The sequence below is a fragment of the Cavia porcellus genome, unplaced genomic scaffold, assembly GCF_034190915.1.
Source record: "Cavia porcellus strain 051 isolate PalLab524CR breed Dunkin Hartley unplaced genomic scaffold, mCavPor4.1 scaffold_17, whole genome shotgun sequence".
Lineage (NCBI taxonomy): Eukaryota > Metazoa > Chordata > Mammalia > Rodentia > Caviidae > Cavia > Cavia porcellus.
The window spans coordinates 4,833,750-4,854,474 of NW_026947500.1; the positions used below are offsets into that span (position 1 = coordinate 4,833,750).

The 20,725-nt window shown below is 38.0% G+C and overlaps 1 long non-coding RNA gene across 1 annotated transcript; it reads left to right on the top strand.

Annotated features, from left to right (window-relative positions):
• The first annotated feature begins 2,223 nt into the window (after positions 1–2,223).
• LOC134471168 (uncharacterized) lies at positions 2,224–6,809 on the top strand. Its single transcript, XR_010040477.1, has 3 exons — positions 2,224–4,332; positions 4,427–4,569; positions 6,028–6,809. It is a non-coding gene; the product is annotated as an uncharacterized LOC134471168 (long non-coding RNA).
• The last annotated feature ends 13,916 nt before the right edge of the window (positions 6,810–20,725 follow it).

Here is a 20,725-nt window from a genome sequence, read left to right on the forward strand (position 1 = left end):
TTTGTTTTTAAAGATGAAAGATATGTGAGGACATTGAAATGGGAAGAACCTAGTGAAAATGCTGGAACATAGCAGAGAGAGATCACTTTTGGAGAGAAGTTCCTGAGGAAACCCAAAATGATGAGCTCAAAGATACAGGGAAAAGCTAATCTGAGAAGAAGGTAGAGCAGAAATATAGAGCAGATTGGAAGAAAATTGTATGGTTCTCACCTGGGTCTTCCATTTTCCTGTGAAGCAGCAGCCCAGGTTACCTGAAGGTAAGGCTGAGATCTAAGTGCACATGGATGAGGCAGGTGGCTTGAGTTCAGCGGAGGAAAAGCCGTGACAGATGTCGGGAGGCTTCCAGGAGAGAGATGACAAATAGCGAGAGATGAAACAGGAGCTGAAGGCAGTGCTGATAGGTGATAGGAGACTGAGTCTGGACTACAGTACACTGTTCCAGAAAGTCAAGTGGCTTTCTCAAGCTGCATTTTCCAGTCCAAACACCTGAAGACAAACACTTGTGGGCAGAAAGTTCTACCTGAGTGTTTTGTTTTGTTTTGCTTTGAGACAGGGTCTCATTATGTAGTGCAAGCTGGCCTTAAATTCTCCTGCCTCTGCCTCCTGAGTGCTGGGATTACAGGCATGCATCACTGCACCCAGCTCTTACCTGAAAATTTTGATGAAAAAACTATTTAAGAAAGCTATAGAGGATCACCAAGTTCAGGAGTAAAACCAGGCATCAGGGAAATGCAGAACAAGTTCAGAGAAAGATGTATGATAGAGGCATTCCTCTCAAAAGAAAGAAAGAAAGAAAGAGGCACTCAAAAGGAGAAGAAAAAGGATCCCAGAACAGAGAAAAAATGAATGGGAGGAAATAGTAGTTTCAAGAGACTCAAACTTTGGCCAGTGACCAGGGAGGCAGCAAGATAGAAGGAATATATAAATATACCTAAAACAAAGTCCAGTGTTCACCTTGTAGTTAGGAAAACGCTGGCCTCTTTGAAGGTACAGGCCAAGCCTTGCACTGATTGTCTTGTTCAAGGGAATTCTGGCCCATTCTGTAGGCCCAGGAGCACTAGTCTGCTCCTGTGAGACCCTTCTGTTGGAAAGTCTAAGCTTCCAGGGTCTGGAACACTGGAGTTTCTCTTGAAAGGGTAAGCCTGTGTGTGGTTCAAGGGTGCCTTGTTTCTCCGCCTTATTTATGTAACCTTTCTATTTGGGAGCCCTGTGAGGTAAATGGTATTACATCCCATTCACAGAGTGAGGATGCAGGTGGATTATCAAATGGACAGGTGGATCCAGCCAGCAGACAGCAGAGCACACTTGTGAGTATCTAGGTGAGTCTAGGCGACACGACCTTGAGTTCGACATCTTGTTCCCCATCTTTTCCTCACCAGCACTGTTTCCCAGTTCTGTTTCCCAGAATTCATGGACTAAGCAGCTTTACTCGGCATGATTTCCCACTATGATGTTTCTGCCTCGGAATCAGCAGAGCATGAACTGAATCCTCTGGAACCATGGACTAAGTAAACCTCTCCTTGTTTCGATTGTTTGTATCAGGTTATTTGGTCCCAGCCACAGGAAAGCTGACTAATACACAGATTCAGTTTGTTTCGTAACTTGCTCCAGACTGTTAGCAAACAAAAAGGTAGAAGAGGAAGTAAATGTATCCTTCCTTCCTCACTGCAAATTCAGCACTCTACAGCACTCTATTCATAGAACTGTCCGCCTCAGAGGTGACAATGCAACAGTTTGAGTATTTTTGAAATCAATAAACTGATATAATTTTTATTCAGGTGAGTGCTCAGAATCTAGCTTCTCTTGACTAATGTACCAGATAAAGCCTCCTGAGTGCTGGGCACTCTGGGCACTCTGGTTATCAGAGTGAAGTACTACTGGCATTTAGTAGGTCAAGTTCAGGTACATTAACTGTCTAACAATGCCTAGGACAGTTCTACCCAACAAAGAATTGTCCTGCTCAAATGTCAGTTCCGTTCCTATTAGGGAGCACTGGTAGAACAATGCAGTAGCAGTCTCCAAGACGACTCCTGAAATCCTCATATCCAGAATTTATTTTCTTGTGGAGGCCTCTTACAGTGTACGAAGGTTGATCTGGTTGACCAGTAGGATTTACAGAAATTATAATGAGTCATATGTAAGATTAGTCTATAAAAGCTTGTGTCTTCTGTTTTAGTCACTGTCTCTCTTTTGCCAATCGCTTGACATAGGGGACACCATGTTATGAGGAGCAGCTCAGCAGCTCTTCAGGAGTTACTCAGCAGCTCTGTACAAAGCTGCTGAGGAGCTGAAGTACCCTGCCAACCGCCATGGATGTGAGCTTCAAAATGAATCCTCAAGGCCCAGTTATGTCTTCAGAAATAAGAGTCCTGGACAGCAGTTTGACAGCAATCTCAGGAGAGACTCCTATCCAGCTAAGTTCCTCCTGAATTCCTGACCCTCAGAAACTGTGGGAGATTAGAAATGTTTTCAGTTGATAAGTTTGGGGGGCTTTTCCTTATATAGCAAAGGATGGTTACTATAGACATTCAAGTTGTGGCTTAGCTTAATGCATCTGTCTTTATCTGTCTGTCTCTTTATTTTAGGTCACAGCAATGCTAGTCCTGATAGCAAGCTTTGTAGAATCAGTCCATGGAGATCTGATGTGCGTCATGGGAACCATAACAGGATGTGACACAGCAGAAGTTTGTTCCTACCTAAGGAGAAAGGAGAAGCAGGAGCTCTTCGGGGAAGAGATAAAAAAGATAAGAGAAAGAAAAAAAAGGAAATATTCAGATATTTGGGTCCTAGCGTCTGCCATTGGGCCACTGGGAATGGTTGCATGGTTTGTTCACTGTATATGTGTATACTTGGCCAGAGGCTACCTTCCACCCAGCAAGCTTTGCAGCTGGCCCCAGGTTACATCTTCCTGAGAGGTTTTACTTTCTAACTCTCATAACACATCTGTATCAGTTTCCTAGAGCTTCTATAACAAAGTAGCACAAATTGATGGCTTAAAACAAGAGAAATTTATTCTTCTACAGTTCTGGAGGATAGAAATCTAAAATCTAGGTATCAGTAAGACCATGTCCTCTGAGACTCTGAAATCTTTCTTTACCTCTTCCTAGTCTGATAACAGCCATCCATCCTTGGCATTCCTTGGCTTGAATCTGCAACCATTCCAATTCCCACTGTCGCAGAGTTCTGTCCCTCTGTGCCTCTGTTTCAATCCAGCCATCTTCCATTTTATTATGGGGACAGCAGTTAGATTAGGAGGCCAATCTACTCTAGTAAGATGCCATGTTAACTCGTGTTTACAGTGGTGCTAATTTCAAATAACATCAACTCAACCTTAAAGGAGAGAAAATAGTCCTAGCAAACAAGTCAGCAGATTTTCGACAGATTTCAAGATTTTCAAATTGCTCTTCATGCCAGTTCTTTAGAGATAGAAAGATATGCTGTAGGGGGCCAAAGAGAACAAAAGAAAAATAAATAAAATTATGAATGCACAAAAATTTACAGAGACCCTTCAAAAGAGGGATTGGCTAGATCCTAATCAATTTACAGCAAGGTGATAGAAAACACAGGACTTGGAATCACAATGTAAGAATGTGAAATCCATTTCTGCCCTGTATTACCTTTGTGATCATGTAGTAGTTACCAAACTTCTCTAAATCTTAGCTTTCTCATTCACTAGATGGAAATTACAACATTAAAACTACGTGCATCACACAGTTTCTGTAAGAGTTCAGTGAAAAACATAACACACACTACCTGTGAGTAGGATCCGAAACCACCACTGATACTGCACAGGAAGTAACATAGTGCTACACAGCTCACACATAGAGCAAAAAAATAATTCTTCTACAGTAAAGCAAAAGCCTCAGAGAATGCAGTTCCTAGAGCCAACATCCAAATGGTTCACAAATTAGCAACCAACAGCTGCTCCCAGTTAGCACGTTAATACCAATGACTGTGTTTTCACTAACAAGCCCCCAACACCTTAGGGACAGATGACAGAGAGAATACAGACCAGGCCCCAGCAGCTGAGGCTTATCAACGGTACCTTAACAAGAAGAAACTGAAGAGTGATAACAAAAGTTCCTTAATGGGAAGGAATGGAAGAGTGATAACAGAAGTTTGGTTGCAAAACCCTGTTGCTTTCAGATCTCCTTTCAGTGCAACCATGGAGCAGGCAGTAGCATCACTGGACAGAAACTTGTTGGAAGTGCGACATGGCAAGCTCTGTCTCAGACATGGTGATCAGGGCCTGTGTTTTCACAGCAGCCGCAGGCAAATCACTTTGCCCTCACAGAAGCTCTGTTCCTGGGTCAACTGAACAGAGACACAGAGGTATATGTCACTCTGGACATGTGTTGGGCAGTGTTCTTGGATCGCTGATTAAACAACGCTCCTAGATATTAATGTGTGTACCAATCTCCTCCAGGCCTGCTCTGCCTCATCGCTACATCACGATCCTGATGTCCAGATGAGCAGAAGCAGATGAACAGCAGCAGCCTTTGGAATGAAAATCTCTCTGGGTCGCAGCTTGCTGCATGCCACAAGAGCACCTGTTAAGTAAGCTTCCTGGTAAGAATTCCGTACTCGTGCATTGAACAGTCATCAGTTATGGTACATCTACCATGCATAGGGATTTAGTCCTAAATAATTATTGTAACCAAACCTGAAATAAATAATCTTTTTTTCAACTTCAACTCAACAAAAAAATTCAGGATCTATACACATCTGAAAAGCTTTTAAATCAAGAAAATTTAAAGAATTTTATTTTCAAAACATTAACAGAAAACTGAAATTTTCATAGGAAAAACATTAGATATCATTAAATTCCACTTCAAGTATATTCTCTGGTTGGTTCATGTGAGCAGCCTGGAATAAGGAAAGAAACAAAAGGACACAAAATAAGGAGACTATACTATGGGTAACTTACCAGGGTAAGTTCAAAGAAAGCTGAAGGGTAGAGTTTTGAGAGACAAACAGAGGTGACATGTGAAGCAATTGTATGTGAGGTAGTAGGCAAGTCAGAGTGGTTTCTGTCACATCCAGTAAGTGTTCTGATGGGTCCGTATCAGCCCATTTGAACTTATAGTAAGAGATGACTTTCCTTTGTAAAATCCTGTAATAGATATCCATCTATGGATCTTCCATTCCATCAAATACAGCTGGCTTTAAAATGTATGGAGTTATAGCAGCCTTTCTGTGCTTAGAGGTAATTGAGTACAGTATGGTTTCTAAGTATAAGAGAAAGGCTCATTAATTGTAGACAAGGACAATTTGTGGGCTTCTAATATTTACTGGGCCCCAGGAGGCTTGTGGTAAGGACTTTGCCATCTAACTATTAGTCATCACAGCAATGTTATAATCAAACCAGATGTGCATATTAATCCCTGGACTAGTAATCATTTATTCTTTTCAAAAAATATTCAATAATGCAAGTGACAGCTCCACAAATTAACATAAAGTGAACAAGTTAGGAATTCGTTGAGAACCTAAAATTTATTTTAATAGATGTCTTGGTTGCTTTTTTCATTGCTGAGACGAAGTACTTGACACCCAAAAGTTACAAGAAGGAAAGTTTATTTTAGCTCACAGTTTGCAGAGGTTTCAGTCCATAGTCAGCTGACTCCAAAGCAGAAGCATGGGAGAGGGGCATTGCAGAGGAGAAACAGTTCATGGGGTGGCAGGCAGATGGCACCCAGCAGCATTACAAGCAGCAGCAGCAAGCATCCCTTTCCCTTTTATCCCATCCAGGCTGTATTTTGGGTGGTGACATCATCCAGGTTGGGCCTTCCCATTATCCATATTCAAACCTATGCTAATGCCAGTCAGTGAACTAACATAGTACCACACGCCTTAATCCTACTAACAGACATCCTAGGTCCAGCTATGAGAGCATGAGAGTTTCAGAGGACATCTAGATACAAACTATAACAACATAGGACCACATCAAATTGTGTGGAGAACAGTGGGGCCAGCGGTTTTATTCATAAACATGAAAAAAATTTTACTTTTCTTTTTTTTTATTTTAAGGTAGAAACTCTGATGGGGTTGGATATTCTCAAGGCTTGCTTTGTTCAGAGGATGAAGTGACATACAGAATATTGGGAAATTGCCTCAATCACGTCCAGTTTACCACACCTGCGTTCTAACAGCAATGGGCAAGATTTCTAGCAAGCAGACTGGCAAATTCACAGATCCATAGCAATCTGAGATTTCCCATAGAAGTTATTTTAGAAATGCCAAGTATCTTGTTTATGTTAAACCAAGAACTGAAATGTTGATTGCCACATTCACCACCACAGAGAAAACACAGACTGAAAGGCTTTCACATTTTTGATAGACTAGGCAAAAAAGGAACAGTCATTAATCTTGCTGAAACTCTATAATATAGAATTATTTAAGTGGCTGTGAAAGGAAATAAAATATGCTATAGAGAACAGAAAAATAGCTTTTAGGGAGATGCCTTGCTTTTTAAAAAATGAGTCTGTGATTTTACAATAATGACATAAAAGCTAAAATGTTATTTCCTAGTCTTTATTACATTTAGCTGCCATTGAAACCAAAGTAATGGAATAGTTATATTTGTATGTGTAAAATAACTACAAATTATCCATTCATCACAAAACATTTTATCCCTTATCTATTTAGATATAATTGTAGCCTTGCTTTCTTACATTTTAGATAATAGGATGTGGATTAATAAAAATTTCAGTTAAGTAAATTATTTTCTGCTTAGTCTTGGTTTTATTCTGTCCCCTGTTCTTTGGTGCTAAACTGGGCAAAAAGCATGTATCTTGGCAACATAAATTTTCTTTCCCAAAATTAGCAGGCATGATAAATAACTAATTAAGGATTTTTATAATTTTTACTCAGTAAAAGTTTTGTGTAATACACTAGCAGATATGCCAAATTTAGATAATTAATAAAATATTATATAACATTATTTGGCTCCAATTATGCTTTTAAAAATCATAAAAATCATAATAAATATGTATTGCTCATGTGTGCTGTATGTGAAAGTAATTTAATTTCTACTTGATTGTAAACTCCCTGTGGGTAAGGATGGGGCCTATCTTGTTTACCTTTTTATTCCATGAACATAACATGGACCCTAGTATTTAGTAGCCAGGTGCTAAGTCTACTTAATCATCAAATAATATTTACTGGACGCCCACTATGTTTCAGGCACAGTTTCTAGATACTGGAAAGATAGAATTTAAAAATGAAAGAGAAACAACTTCTGCTCTCATAGTGCTATAGTCTAGCAGGGAATAATGAGTCACTAAATATTCAAAAACATGTAGTATATATTTTGAGAATAAACAAAGGTAAGTAAGAAAAGGACAGTGGTGTGTGTGTGTGAAACAGGGAGACACAGCGTGGTGTGGGAGCTGTACAGTGCTATCCACACTCCCCTTTACGATGAAGTCCCTGTTTCTCAGCTACTATGAATGCTATCTGCTGAGGGCTCACAGTGAATCCTCTCCAGAGCTCATTCTAGGAAGGGGGTTTTCCTCCTCACTGAAGGCAGCCCAAATCCAATAATCAGTCCATCTCATGCTACAATTTTCTCGCTACAACTGGCACAAGTCTGAGGGTCAGCTCAAGTCCTGCTGTGACACATCAATTTTGCATCTCACAGCTGATTCCCTCATTTTCATCTATGACAGATGTTGATCCAAAACATGCTCTCCCATAACTCTTCTGTTGCAAATATGGGTCCCCAAGTAAGCAAAGGAGAGATTGATATTTGGACTGTACTCTAAGTAGAATATATGATTCCAGAGTTCAAGGAAGAAGGAGAGCTGAGATGTGAATTTGGGAATCATAATAATTAAAACTTAAAATCACTCAGGGAATAAAGAGAATAAAAGGGGTCCAAGAGTATGTGTTGGAGTCCACCAGTATTTGGAAATCAGAATGAGTGGGAAAAATAGACAAGGATTTGAAGAAGCAGCTATCAAGGTAGCAGAACCACGGAATATTGCCCCAGTAACTAAGAAGAAAAGTGCTCCAAAGAGGACAGGAACTGGTTCAAATGCTGTGGACAAGTCAAGTTGTTGAAAACTGTGACCCATGATCAGATTTGGCAGAATGGATATGACTGGTGACCAGAGAACTATCAGGGGAAGAATGAGGAAAACAGTATTAATTGTTTGGATGAATATCGCTCATTTGATATAACAAGGTTTTTTAAATTTCTGCTAGCAAGGTATAACTGTATTTCTTCCACGTTTGAGAAGCTTCTTAATCTCTATTTCTTGTGCCTAAAACAATACTTGGCACATATATATGTCTGATGCATATTTTCAAATGAATGAATTACATGGTGCCATTGGGAGAAGACAAGTACCACTGACCTAACAGTATTAAATTTTAATAGAAAAAGAAAGTTGGCCCATGGGAGGCTTAGGCAGGAGGATGGCCAAGAGTTCGAGGCCAGCCTTGCAGTACACAGTGAATTCAAAACCAGCCTAAACTACACAGCAAGACCCTGCCTCAAAGCAGACACACACACGTGCGCACACACACACACACACACACACACACAGAGGAAAATAGAGTACAGTTCTCTTCTATAATTAAATTGCCTCTTTTTACAAGCCAACTATCCATGGCCCAAGAAGATTATCACAAGTTGACCTGGAACCAAAACTCAGATCTCTGAAGTTGACTTCTTTGTTTTATCTGCAGCATCTTGGTATATGAAACATTTGCTTTATATAACTATAAACCTAAAATCACCTTTACTTTGAGTAGAGAAAAACTGAAAAACTTTTCATGATGTCAAAATAGCTATTAACCTACATTAAGTTACATGAAACCTTCTGATTAAAATTTTACCTTTGCGCATGTGTTGTAGGGTGGGGATTGACCCCAGGGCTCTGGTGCATGCTACAAAAATGTTCTGCCACTGAGCAGAACACTTGCCCCTAGAATTTTCTTTTTTAATTACATGTTTTCATTGATAAAATACTAAAAATTTGAGATTGTGTAGAGTTTTGACATTACTTCGAAAGTAACTCTGAGTAGAATCTAAGTTCTATTCTCATTCCAAGCGCAAAGCTAACTTGCTTAATGTTTTCAGTTAAATCTTTAATATAACAACAAACTTTAAAATTCTTTCATGTATATGGTGGGTTTTTTTTCTTTTTGGCACTGTGGATCATACACAGGATTTTTTGCATGCTAAACACAAGCTTTAGCAGGAAACTACCCCCTAGCCCATGATAATTTTCTTGAAAAATGATTTTGGACAATGCAATTTGAACTGAGATAAATTTATGTTGTGTTAGTCACTTGTACTCAAAAGGGCCTAGTTTATTTTCAAAGAATCTAAGTATTTAACAGGCAGTGAAGAGTCTAGTATTGTAGTTTCCTAATTTATTTACGGAGACAGATTTTTAATGTCATACTCAGAAAAATACAACTTATTGGTAATGTCGCTGAGGCCGGACTTTGGCAGACACTTCAAAACACAACTGTCAAGAGCAGAAAATAAAGGCCAAATTAATAATTTTATTCTGATAAGTTTCACCAATCAATACCACTGATGTGGGTGCCAAAATCAAAAGTATAATTTACTTGTCTCACTGACTAATTCTTTTCTGGCAGTATTGATAGTCTAAGAAAAAACAAAAATGTCACAGCATTCAGTTTAATCGTGGAGAAAATGAGCAAGCGTGAAGCAAACCTCTTTATTCTGAGTCTACACAAGCCAAGTTGAAGAGAAAGGAAGCCGTCATGTAGATCACCCAGCACTCAAGACCTGCTGTTCAACAAAACATATTTTTAAAAAGGATTCAATATACTTCAAGCATATTTGAATATATTTGAAATAATAAAAGATTCATTTTAACCCATTATAAGAATGAATTCAAGCAAAAATCATCAAGGGATGTAAAACCCATAAGACAAAGGTAATTGGGGAGTGGGATGGGATATTTATGTGGTTTTTCCAGAAGTGTCTCATAGGTTTCTTACTAATTACAAAGAGAAATGATACCTTTGTGGTGGAAAGATGGGGCTGGGGGTGTGGTTCAGTGGTAGAGTTCTTGCCTTGCAAGCACACAAGGCCCTCGGTTTGATCCCCAGCACCACCAAAAAAAAAAAAAAAAAAAAAAAAAAAGAGAGAGAGAGCTAATGGAAAGATGCAGTAGACACCCATATGCGTATATATATATATATATATATATATATATACACACACACACACACACACACAGACAAGCTCACACGCATATTAATGTAAGTGCCATAAATAACTGTTTTTAAAAAAAAATTTCCACACTTGTCTGGAACTTGGTTTTTATATGCAGCAATACCTGGTAAAATTTTCAAATCAAACGGTGCATCCGTAGCCCCATCTCTTAACCATTTAAATGACTGGACAACTATTCCATGGTTATGGACACAGCATGACTCGTTCAGTTACATACTTCATTAACGCACATGTATATTTTTTCTCTAATTTGTCACCTCTGTGGACAATGCTATAAAATAATTACCCTTCCTCAAGACCATAATGTGAAGTGAAATAAAAGAGGCACATGGTTAAATGTCACATGGTTTCACTTATATCAGAAACCCAAAGTGTAAATAATGTGAAGAGCAAAGAATAGATGATAGGAAGCAGATGAGAAAGGAGCTAAGGATGGAGAGGGAGATGTAAAGGAGAAGGGAGGGAAAAGTAAAAAGTACTACGATGTAATATGTGTATATACCTGCTCCCCATGATGAATGCATTCATAATATGCCTCAAATATTAATTTTAAAATTAATTAAAAATGTAAAAATAAAATACGCATCCTTATACATACAACACACATTCCCTTAGTTTCAGTGAAATTAATACCTAAGAGTGGACAAAATGTGTATATATCTTGCATATTAAAACATATTATATATAAGATTGCCTTTTACATGGGTGAGTATAGTTCATAGTTGCCAAATGAAATGTGTGAATTATTCTTCCTCCCCATTAAGGGTTGAGAACTGGTTGTCAACTTAGCGCCAGATGGATTACATCAGCATGGCATTGAGCGAAGATGCTCCACCTGAGAAAAGTTGCCAGGATAAATAGGTGGAGAAGAAGGGAGGTGTTGAGGATTGAGGCGGTAAGGAGGCATTGTGGTTTCTCCTCCGAGTTGCTGTCTGAGCTGTTGGTTCTCCTGGAGAAGCTTTGGTCTTCACATGGAGCATTGCTTCCTGCCTCCGGAGGGGAAGACATGTGCTGCCTGGTCTCCAGGATGAACTCATCAGGCTGCTTCCTGGCATGTACCCGACTGTGCTTGGGTCTTCCCGGCATGGATCCGTAAAAGAGACTGGCATGAGTCCTTGTGGGCTCTGGACCTCTAATTGGATTCGTGGAGGCATTGTCCTGAGCTCTGGATTTTTATCTGGACTCATGTGGGACATTGCCATGGGGTTTAGGCTCTTGACTAAATAAATCTATGTCTTTGGTGTTGCAGAGAGATTTCCTGCGTTTTCCTGTGTTACCTCCTGATGACCATTATAAAAATACTAAAAAACTCCATGTCTTAATCCTAGTGGTTCTCTGTGTACAACCCCTGACTACAACACTCCTCAATCTTATTCCCACTAACAATAGGTGTTTTGCACTGCAGTTTCCTGCTTTGATGGAACAGAAAATGATATTTCATGGTGCTTTAATTCCATTCTTTCAGCATGTATCAGTTTAAACACTTAAAATCTATTTATTTATTGTCTTTTCTCTTTACATTTTTCTACTTAATAATTCGCTATTTTTGTGTTAATGGCTAAGATTAATTTGTAAAAAATGTTTTGTCATCTGCTAGAAACTTTCTTCATATAAATATATATGTTCATATTTATATAGAGAAGCATGACCTAAGGATTTTTTTAGTTAAGATGCCTTCAATAGTCATAAAATATTTTATAGTTTTTTCATAAATTATTTATAGTTCTTATCAATTTACAATTTGCTTTGCTTTGCTTTGCTTTTTGAAATAGGATCTCACCTTTTAATCCAAACTGGTCTTGAACTTGCCATTCAGAGCAGTGAGTCCTCAAACTTACAATCCTTTTGCCTCAGCCACTCAAGATCTGGGATTACAGGTATGTGCCACCAAACCTGACTCTGTTGTCAAGTTTATTTCTATTTTTTTTGTTGTTTTTTTAATACTCATCTATTTATTTTTTGAACTAGAGACCGAACCCAGCGTCTTCACACTGAAATACATCCCCAGCCCATTTTTATGTTTATATTATTATTATTACTATTATTTTGAGACAGTATCTTGCAAAGTTGCTAAATTGTCCAGGCTGAGCTCACACTTGCTATTGCAGCATCCCAAAATACTGGGATTACAGGCACGTGCCATCACTGTTGGCTTGATTTTTAATTTTTTTTTTTGATTTTTTTTTTTATTTTTAATTTTTATGACAGCTTTATTGAAGAATAATATGCATACCCATTTCAAGCTCTGGTAGTGACTGGTTTACTTCTGACAGCCATTTCTAAATATTTTGTATGAATGGAAACTAGTACATGGTATTTGGTGTCTAGTTTAGCTTTATTTTCTTAACTTAGGCTTTTTGAGGTTATATTAGTTTCTGAGGCAATCACAATAAATTACACAAATTGGGTGGCTTAAAACAACAGAAATTGATTGTGTCACAGTCCTGAAAGCCAGAGTCCAAAACCAGGTGTTTAGTAAGTGTGCTCTTGTGGGAGGCTCTTAGGGGAATCTTTCCTTGACAGAACCTCTTGGGGAGGTGGGGGCATTCCTTGCCCCTCAGACCACCTGTCCTCCACATTCTTGGCTTGGGGCTAGCTCACCCCACTCTCTGCTTTTGAGTTTACATGGCTTTCTCCTATGCATATCTGTGTCTTTTCCTCTAATGTCTCTCAAACCTCTTCATGTCTTTCTCTTCTAAGGAATCTAATCACCGGATTTAGGACCCACCCTGGTAACCCAGGCTTTTTAAATTTCATTTTTAAAATCCTTAACAAAATCACATTTAAAAAGAAAATTTTTTCAGATAAAGTAGCATTCACAGACAAGCTCCAGAAATTAAGGCATGGATAATACTTTGGGGAATTATCATTTGACCCACTATGGCAGTTCACTCATGTTTCATTGCTTTTTAATGCCAAATAACATTTTTAAATTTTTATTTAAAGAAAGACTAAACAAAACAGAAAATAGGTAGAAATAATACATACATTCAGAGAAAAAAATAAGCAGTAAGAAATCACTAGTTGATGTTTATATATTGTCGTTTTACAAATAGTTGTTCAAGGTACAAAAATGGAACATATAAAGTGGGATTTCAAACAGGGAGACTGTAAACAGTTCTGTTTAACCATCCAACAGAAACTTAGTAATATGGTTGTCAATCCTAGACACTTAACTTTCATGCAGTTATCCATATCTTCATGTATGTTTAGATTAAGCAAACTATAAGCAGGTTAAAATCATTCTGAACAAAGAATAATAGCATTGCTGGATTTCACATCATGATAATCCGTGATCAGCACTGGGTAATATAGTGTCTTTTTTTTTTAATTTAAAGAAAGACTAAACAAAACAGAAAACAGGTAGAAATAATACATAATTTCAAAGGAAAAAAACAGTAAGAAGTCACTAGTTGATGATTACAGATTGTCGTCTCACAGTTTTTCAAGATACTAAAGTGGAGCATATAAAGTGGGGATTCAAACAGTGAGACTGCAAGCAGTTCTGTTCAACTATCCAACAAAACCTTAGAAATGTGGTTATCAATCCTATACACTTAAACATACATGCAGCTATCCATACCTTCAATTATGTTGAGATTGAATAAACCCAAGCAGGCTAATATCACTCTGAACAAAGAATAATACTATTGCTGGGTGTCACATTATGACACCCCAGAATCAGCACTGGGTACTTTAGTGTCTCTTTTCCTTCAAAGTATCTGTTCATTTCATCATGTGTCATAAGATCAGTTCTCATAAGCTGTTTATAGATTCTACACATGCATGAGTATTAACATGTATTTCTATCCTTTCTATATTAGAGGGAGAAACAAAACAAAGCAAGGCAAAACAAAACATATTCCTATAAACACATGAAATAAACATGTAAGACCATTGTACAAAGAGTTCTACCATGGTTCCTGTCTCCTGTTATCTCCAATAGAATTGGCTATATCATCAGACGTAGTATAATTGAATATATCAGTACGTAACAGTATTAATAAAAACACAACTTTGTATATAGTATAGAACTTCAAAAACAGGCAGTTATCAAACCAGAATGTGTATCATAGAGTCTTGTTATCTTCAGTGTAGTTGCCTATACTCTCAGACTTATCAATCATGTCAGTTTTGAATAAAATTTTCTCTGCCTCATTTCTGTTATACTCGTTTGCTGTCAGTTATTTGCTTATCTTCTTCATTCTGTTTTCTGCTCCATTCATTGAGGAGGCCTCTCTGCCTCTGTTCCTGGAATCCTAGTACTTTTCTCTATCTCTAGAATGCCCTGCAGTATTCTCTGTAAAGTTAGAATGGTGGTTGCAAATTTCCCAAGTTCCTCTTTGTCTTGAAGCATCTTGTTTCTCCATTAATTTCTAGAGACAGTTTAGCAGCATATATCAATCTGGGATAGAGGCTATTTTCTTTCAGGGCTTGGAATATTTTGCTCCAGGCTCTTCTTGACTTGATGGTTTGTGTTGAGAAGTCTGCCGTTATTCTGACGAGCCTTCCTCTGTAGGTTATCTGTTTCTTGTCTCAGCTTTTAATATTCTATTCTTATTTTGAATTTCTGGGATCTTTATTATATGCCTAGGTGTAGCTCTGTTTTGGTTGTAGATGGCTGGAGTTCTGTATGCCTCATATATCAGAATATCATTTCTTTTTCCTATGTTTGGGAAGTTTTCCTTAATTAATTCTGTGAATAACCTTTGCAGTTCCTTTGTTTGTACCCCAGCTTCTTCATTCACATTCTTTATTCTCAAGTTATAGATCCTTTTGTTGTCTTCTAGCCTTTGTATTGTTATTGCTTGTTTCCTTGTTATTTTTTAAAATTTTTCCCTTTCATACTCCCATATTGCAAAATTGTCCTCCAGTTTGGATAATCTATCCTTAGTTTCTTTCAAGCTGATTTGCCATCTTTCCATAGAGTTTTTAATTTCCTGGTGATCTCTTTGAATCTGCTTCATGTAGTCTATATTTTTTTATATTTTTCATCAAATGGTTCTCTCCTTTGTTTGAGTTCCTCCCTTCTTCCATCTGTGTCTGCTTGAGGGGTGCTTAGTATCTCTTCTATTAATCTTCTTATACCTTGCCTTATTTGGCTAAATATTTTACTTTTGAATTCATCTATGAGGTCCCAAATATATCTCTTTATGTCCACTGGCACTGTGCCTAATATTGCATGTTTGCTGTTCTCATTCTCCTTTGTATTTACCTGTCCTGGGTCCATGTTCTCAGTGTTGGGACCTGGGGGCTTTTTGTTGTTGCTTCCTCTTCCCATCTTTTTTGCTTCTTCCAGGAGGCCCCAGTTTCTTTCCTTGTTGGTTACAATTCTTCTGACGCACGCTGGCTAGATGACCCTTCCCACTGCAGTGTGCTAGTGAGTTGCAGACAGGGACAGCATATGCTGCCCCTCCCCTCTGGATCAGTTAAGCTGCTGTGGACTGTACTTTATTACTTTGCGCTGCCTCCCCTCTGGATCGGCAGAGGCAGCGGCAGGGGCGGGGGCAGCCAGTGGACACCAAGTCACTCTGCTCCTCCAGCCTCCAGCAGGCCCGTGGTGACAGGTCTCGCCGGTGGCCTGGGCTGGAGCACAGCAGCACAGGAATCAGTCATGCTGCTGTGGCCTGCACTGTATTTCTTTGCATCGCCTCCCCTCCCAGTCAGTCAAGCTGCTGTGGCCTGCACTGTCAGTCAAACTTCTGAGGTTTCACTGGGTTAGTGTGGTTTGTGTGCACAACCGCTGTAGGGACTTGATTTCGGATAACCTATTGGGGCTCAGCCAGGTCACGTGACCCAGGCCTAGCTCACTCCACCAATCCTGTTTGGGAAGGGAACAACTGACTGAAGTCACTGCTGCCCCTTGTACTTGCCAGTCCTGCCTGGTGCCAGAATGTCATCCGCTGGAGCCCCCCTATTTATGGAATGGCTCCACTCCCATCACTCGCCACAGGTTGATGTAGGCACCCTGCCAACTCAGTCTCCTTTTGGCTCACTGACCCTGAACTCAATGTCGAAGTGGTGGGACCTCAGACAGCTCGGCAAGTCGCAGCCGGACCTCAGCAAGTTGTGGCAAGACTTAGGATGGTCGGCAAGTCGCCTTAATTTCTTGGAATTTCTTAATTTCTTGGAAATTCTTAATTTCTTGGAATGAGAGAATTCATCTCCCTCTGTTGGGGACTCCCCATGCTATATTATGTTGAATTCTAAGTTGACTATCTCAGGGAGCCTCTGTTGCCAGTTGTTATCTGTGCACCATCTTTGCTCCTCACAGTGCCAAATAACATTCTATTCAGTGTATATACTGCAATTTATGTACGTGCTTTATTTATGTGTTCTTATTATTTTATGTATTTATCAGTTTATTTCTCATGGAAAATCGGACTTTGGCTTTTATAAACAATGCTACTATGAACATACACATGCAAGTTTTTGTGTATTTAATTCTTTTGGATTTGTAACTCGGAATGGAATAGCTAGGTCATATAATTACTCTTTGTTTAACTTTTGAGATAAATTTTTATAACGTGATTGTACCATTACATGTCTGAAGGTTCCAGTTTCCCCATATCTTCACAGACGTTTTTGTATTGTCTGTCTTTTTTAAAAAAATTGTTGGGCCGGGGATTTAGCTCAGTATAAGCACCTGCCTGGCAACTGTGACATTGTGAATTTGATCGTAGTACCAAAAAAAAAGGTCTTTCTAGTGAGTCTGATATGGTGTGTATTTAGCTTGGGGGCCTGATGCTTTATTGCAATAAGCATACCTAGAAAGGACATCCTGGTTTTTATTTTTTTTTATTTTATTTATTTATTTTTTTTTTGTCTTTTTCCTTTTTATCGGTACCAGGGATCAAACTCGCGACTGCCTGCTTGCAAGGCAGGCGCTTATGCCGCTGAGCTAAACTTCCAGCCCCTACATTCTGGTTTTTAAAGTGAACTAGGTATCTTTAGAGAAAGAGCTGATTTCAAGGCCAGAGTAGGGAAAGTAAAGGATAAATCAGAACATTTTGTGCTGAAAAATGAAGATATGATCACAGGAAGATTGATATGTATTAAAATGACATAGAAACAAACTTTAGAGGCACCCAATGGCCAAAACATGAGATAACTGAACCAACAAAATAAATAATAATAGGAGTGGGCTGTAACCCACTGAATAAAGTAAGAATCACTTAGTCTATACTTATATAAATAAATAAACTAGAAATTTTCTCTTTATGATAGAATGCCAACCACCAAAGTCATGAGAAATTATGGAATTGCAAGTCTTTATTTAACAACCACCAGGGAATGGTTATTGCAGGCAAAAGACATAACAAGAAATGAGCGAGTAAAGTTGGATCAGTGAACAAGCTATTTACTAGTATCAAAGTATCATTCTGAAAAAGTAAATTACAAAGGGAAACTTTATAGTGGAAAAAATCTTCAAGGATCACTTTAAGTAAATGAGAAATTTTCCAGTCATAGAGCTAACTGACCTCCACTTCTACTCAAGAGAATGCAATATCACGTGTTTTGTCTAAACAGTTTCTGCCAAAGGTATGTTGTCTTAAAATTACATGCCCAGGGCTGGGGATTTAGCTCAGCGGCATAAGTACCTGCCTTGCAAGCAAGCGGTCGTGAGTTTGATCCCCGGTACTGATAAAAAAATGAAAAAGACACACACACACACAAAAAAAAAAAAAGATTACATGCCCATCTTGGAGGATTCTATCAAGTGGTCTGGGATCTTTTAAAATGCTAAAATGGTGCGAGTGAAGGAAAAACTGAGTAACCAGTCCCAAAACAGGTGCAGCACAAGCTCCTGGATTGATTGTTGTCCTAATAAGGAAATTGTTGGAAGAATTGGCAAAACCTGAATATTGTTATCTGTAAATGACATTCCTGTGAGAATTGGCAAAATATGATTAGTGTCATTGAATTAACAACTACTTCATACTGTTCCCGTTTTGTTCTATAAATTTGACCATTCCAAATTAAAAAGAATTACAATTATGTGGTTATCTTTAGCCATCAGAGAAATGAAAATCAAAACTGCACTGAGATTCCATCTCACCCCAATCCAAATGACTATCATTAAGAGAAAAACAGAAAGAGAGAATGCCGGTCCTGATTGAGGGGGAAAGGAACCATTCTGCACTGTTGGCAAGAGTATAAATTAGTATGGCCACTATGGGAAATCAGCCATGGGTTGCCTCAAAGAACTAAAAAGGGAAGTGGTCATAATCCAGCTCTAGCGCTCTCAGTATACACCCAAAGGAATCAAGTCAGCATCCAGTAGAGATACTTACATTCCCACATGCATGCTGGCATAGTAGCCAAGTTATAAATGAGCCTAGATGCCCATCAGTGGATGAAAGAATAAAGAAAATGTGGTATATACACACAATGGAGTATTATTCATACATAGAGAAGAACAAAACCATGTCATCTGCAGAAAAAAAGACTGAAATGGAGGTCATGAGGTTAAGCAAACAAACCACTCAAAAAGACTATCACATTTTTTTCTGCTATGCAGAATCCAGGAGATAAAAAGGACAACCTGACGGTAGAGGGGGATCACTAAGAATGGAGGGGAGGTAATACAGAGGACAAATGCAATCAAAGTAAGCAATACGCATGCCTACAAATGTCACAGAGAAACCATTATTTCATTTAAATAGAATGTGTAATAATTATAATTTTAAAATGTTAACAGTGGGAAAAATTATGTTGTTAAGAGTTCCTGAGAGGGACCACACTATTGGAATAAAACTTACTTGATTGCAGGAATTGTTACTTGTTGGGTACTGGCATCTAGATTTGTCTAATTTCATCTAAGCTGGGATTTTGAATTTGTTATGCAGTGGCAAAAAGAAATTTTTTTCGTTTTCTTTGATATCTGTTTTCACACATTTTTTCTCATTCATAATCTTGTGTATTTGAGCTCTTGTTTTTCTTGATCTTGAATAAAAATGGTTTTCCTTTTGTGACTAAAAGAACTAGACTAAAAGAACAATTTTTTATGTTTTTATTTCTTATTTTATGTTTCTTAATTCTTACTTCCTACTTTGCTTTCTTGTTCTTTTTCTAATTTTTATAAACTACTACAACTTTCTATATATCAACATCTTTATTCTTTAACAATAAAAGAATTTAAGAGTTTTTTCCTATGAATGTAGCACTTACCATAAGTAATACTTCTTGATAAAAAATATTTTCATTGCTTTCTGCATAATCTAAAATTTTTCACTGCTTTTTTTATTTTTAAAAATATTTCTTTGGGTTTGGAGGTTATCCAGATATACACATTTTAAAATTTCAGTATAAGATTTTTTCTATCCATTTCTTATGTTTCTAAATTTATTGGAACAGGAAATCATAATGAAATAGACTTTAAGAAGAAACACATCATAGAATATAGACACTATTCCAGGTTTAAGGAGCTTATATTTCTTTTTTAACCTCTGCAGAATTGATGCTCATTATTTGAGGTAGCCACATCTTACTAAGGAGTTAGCACAACACTGAGTTATTGAATACTGAACTTTGCTTATACAGAAAAATACGGGGTGAGATTCCTTGTACCTCACATAACAATATCTTCACCAACTAATTTTTACGTACGTTTCTTTGTAATGAAGCCTCAGTTCATATACATTAATAATTATTAACACTGAATCCAGGACCAACAGTTCTAAAGCTTATCTCTGAAGAAAGCATGTTTAACACATTTTTGTAGCCTCTTTGGGACTGGGACACTCACGGTACTTTGGCACTGTTTGGGGACCATTTTGAACAGCAAAATCATCAACAAAAAGCACAAAAATGCAGAAAATATGGCACCAAATAGAACTGCAAAAAAGGACACTTGTTTATAGTAGGGAAGTGCCACCTTGTTTGATCTCAGCCTGGGAATGTGCACTCTAGGAAACTCTAAGTGTCTCAAATGACTAAAAAAAAGTGTCTCAAATCTGACAAAGTAGCAAGGGAACAAACAGGGAAGAGGAAGGAGACTGGTGAGGGGAGGAAAAGGTATTAAGGAGAGTAAACTGAAACAAAGCACTATATATGCATGTTATGAAAATGTCACAGAGAAATCCATTAATCCGTTCAGCTAATACGACTTAATAATTATAAGAAAAGTGTCTCAGATACTGGATTAGTGATTATAAATTTTAGCAAGGAGACAAATTGGCAAACAGTGAGGACCATCTGTATCCATATAAAGTCAAGCTTCATGATTGTATTATTTAACTCTTCTTTGTATATATGGTATGTATATAAGGACACGTATGTATGTATTTGTGTGTCCATCTGTCCATCACACTTGGCCAATTCTGAGGCTCAGGATTTTTACTAATATATTACTTTTCATCATTACATTTTTTAGAAATTTCTTTTGCCTTGTTTTGTTATGCGGTTCTGGGGTCAAGCCCAGGATCTTGAATATCCTGGGCAAATACTCCACCCGTTGAGCCACATTCCCGGTCGGCTGGTAGTTTTTAAATTTGTTTAGGTGCT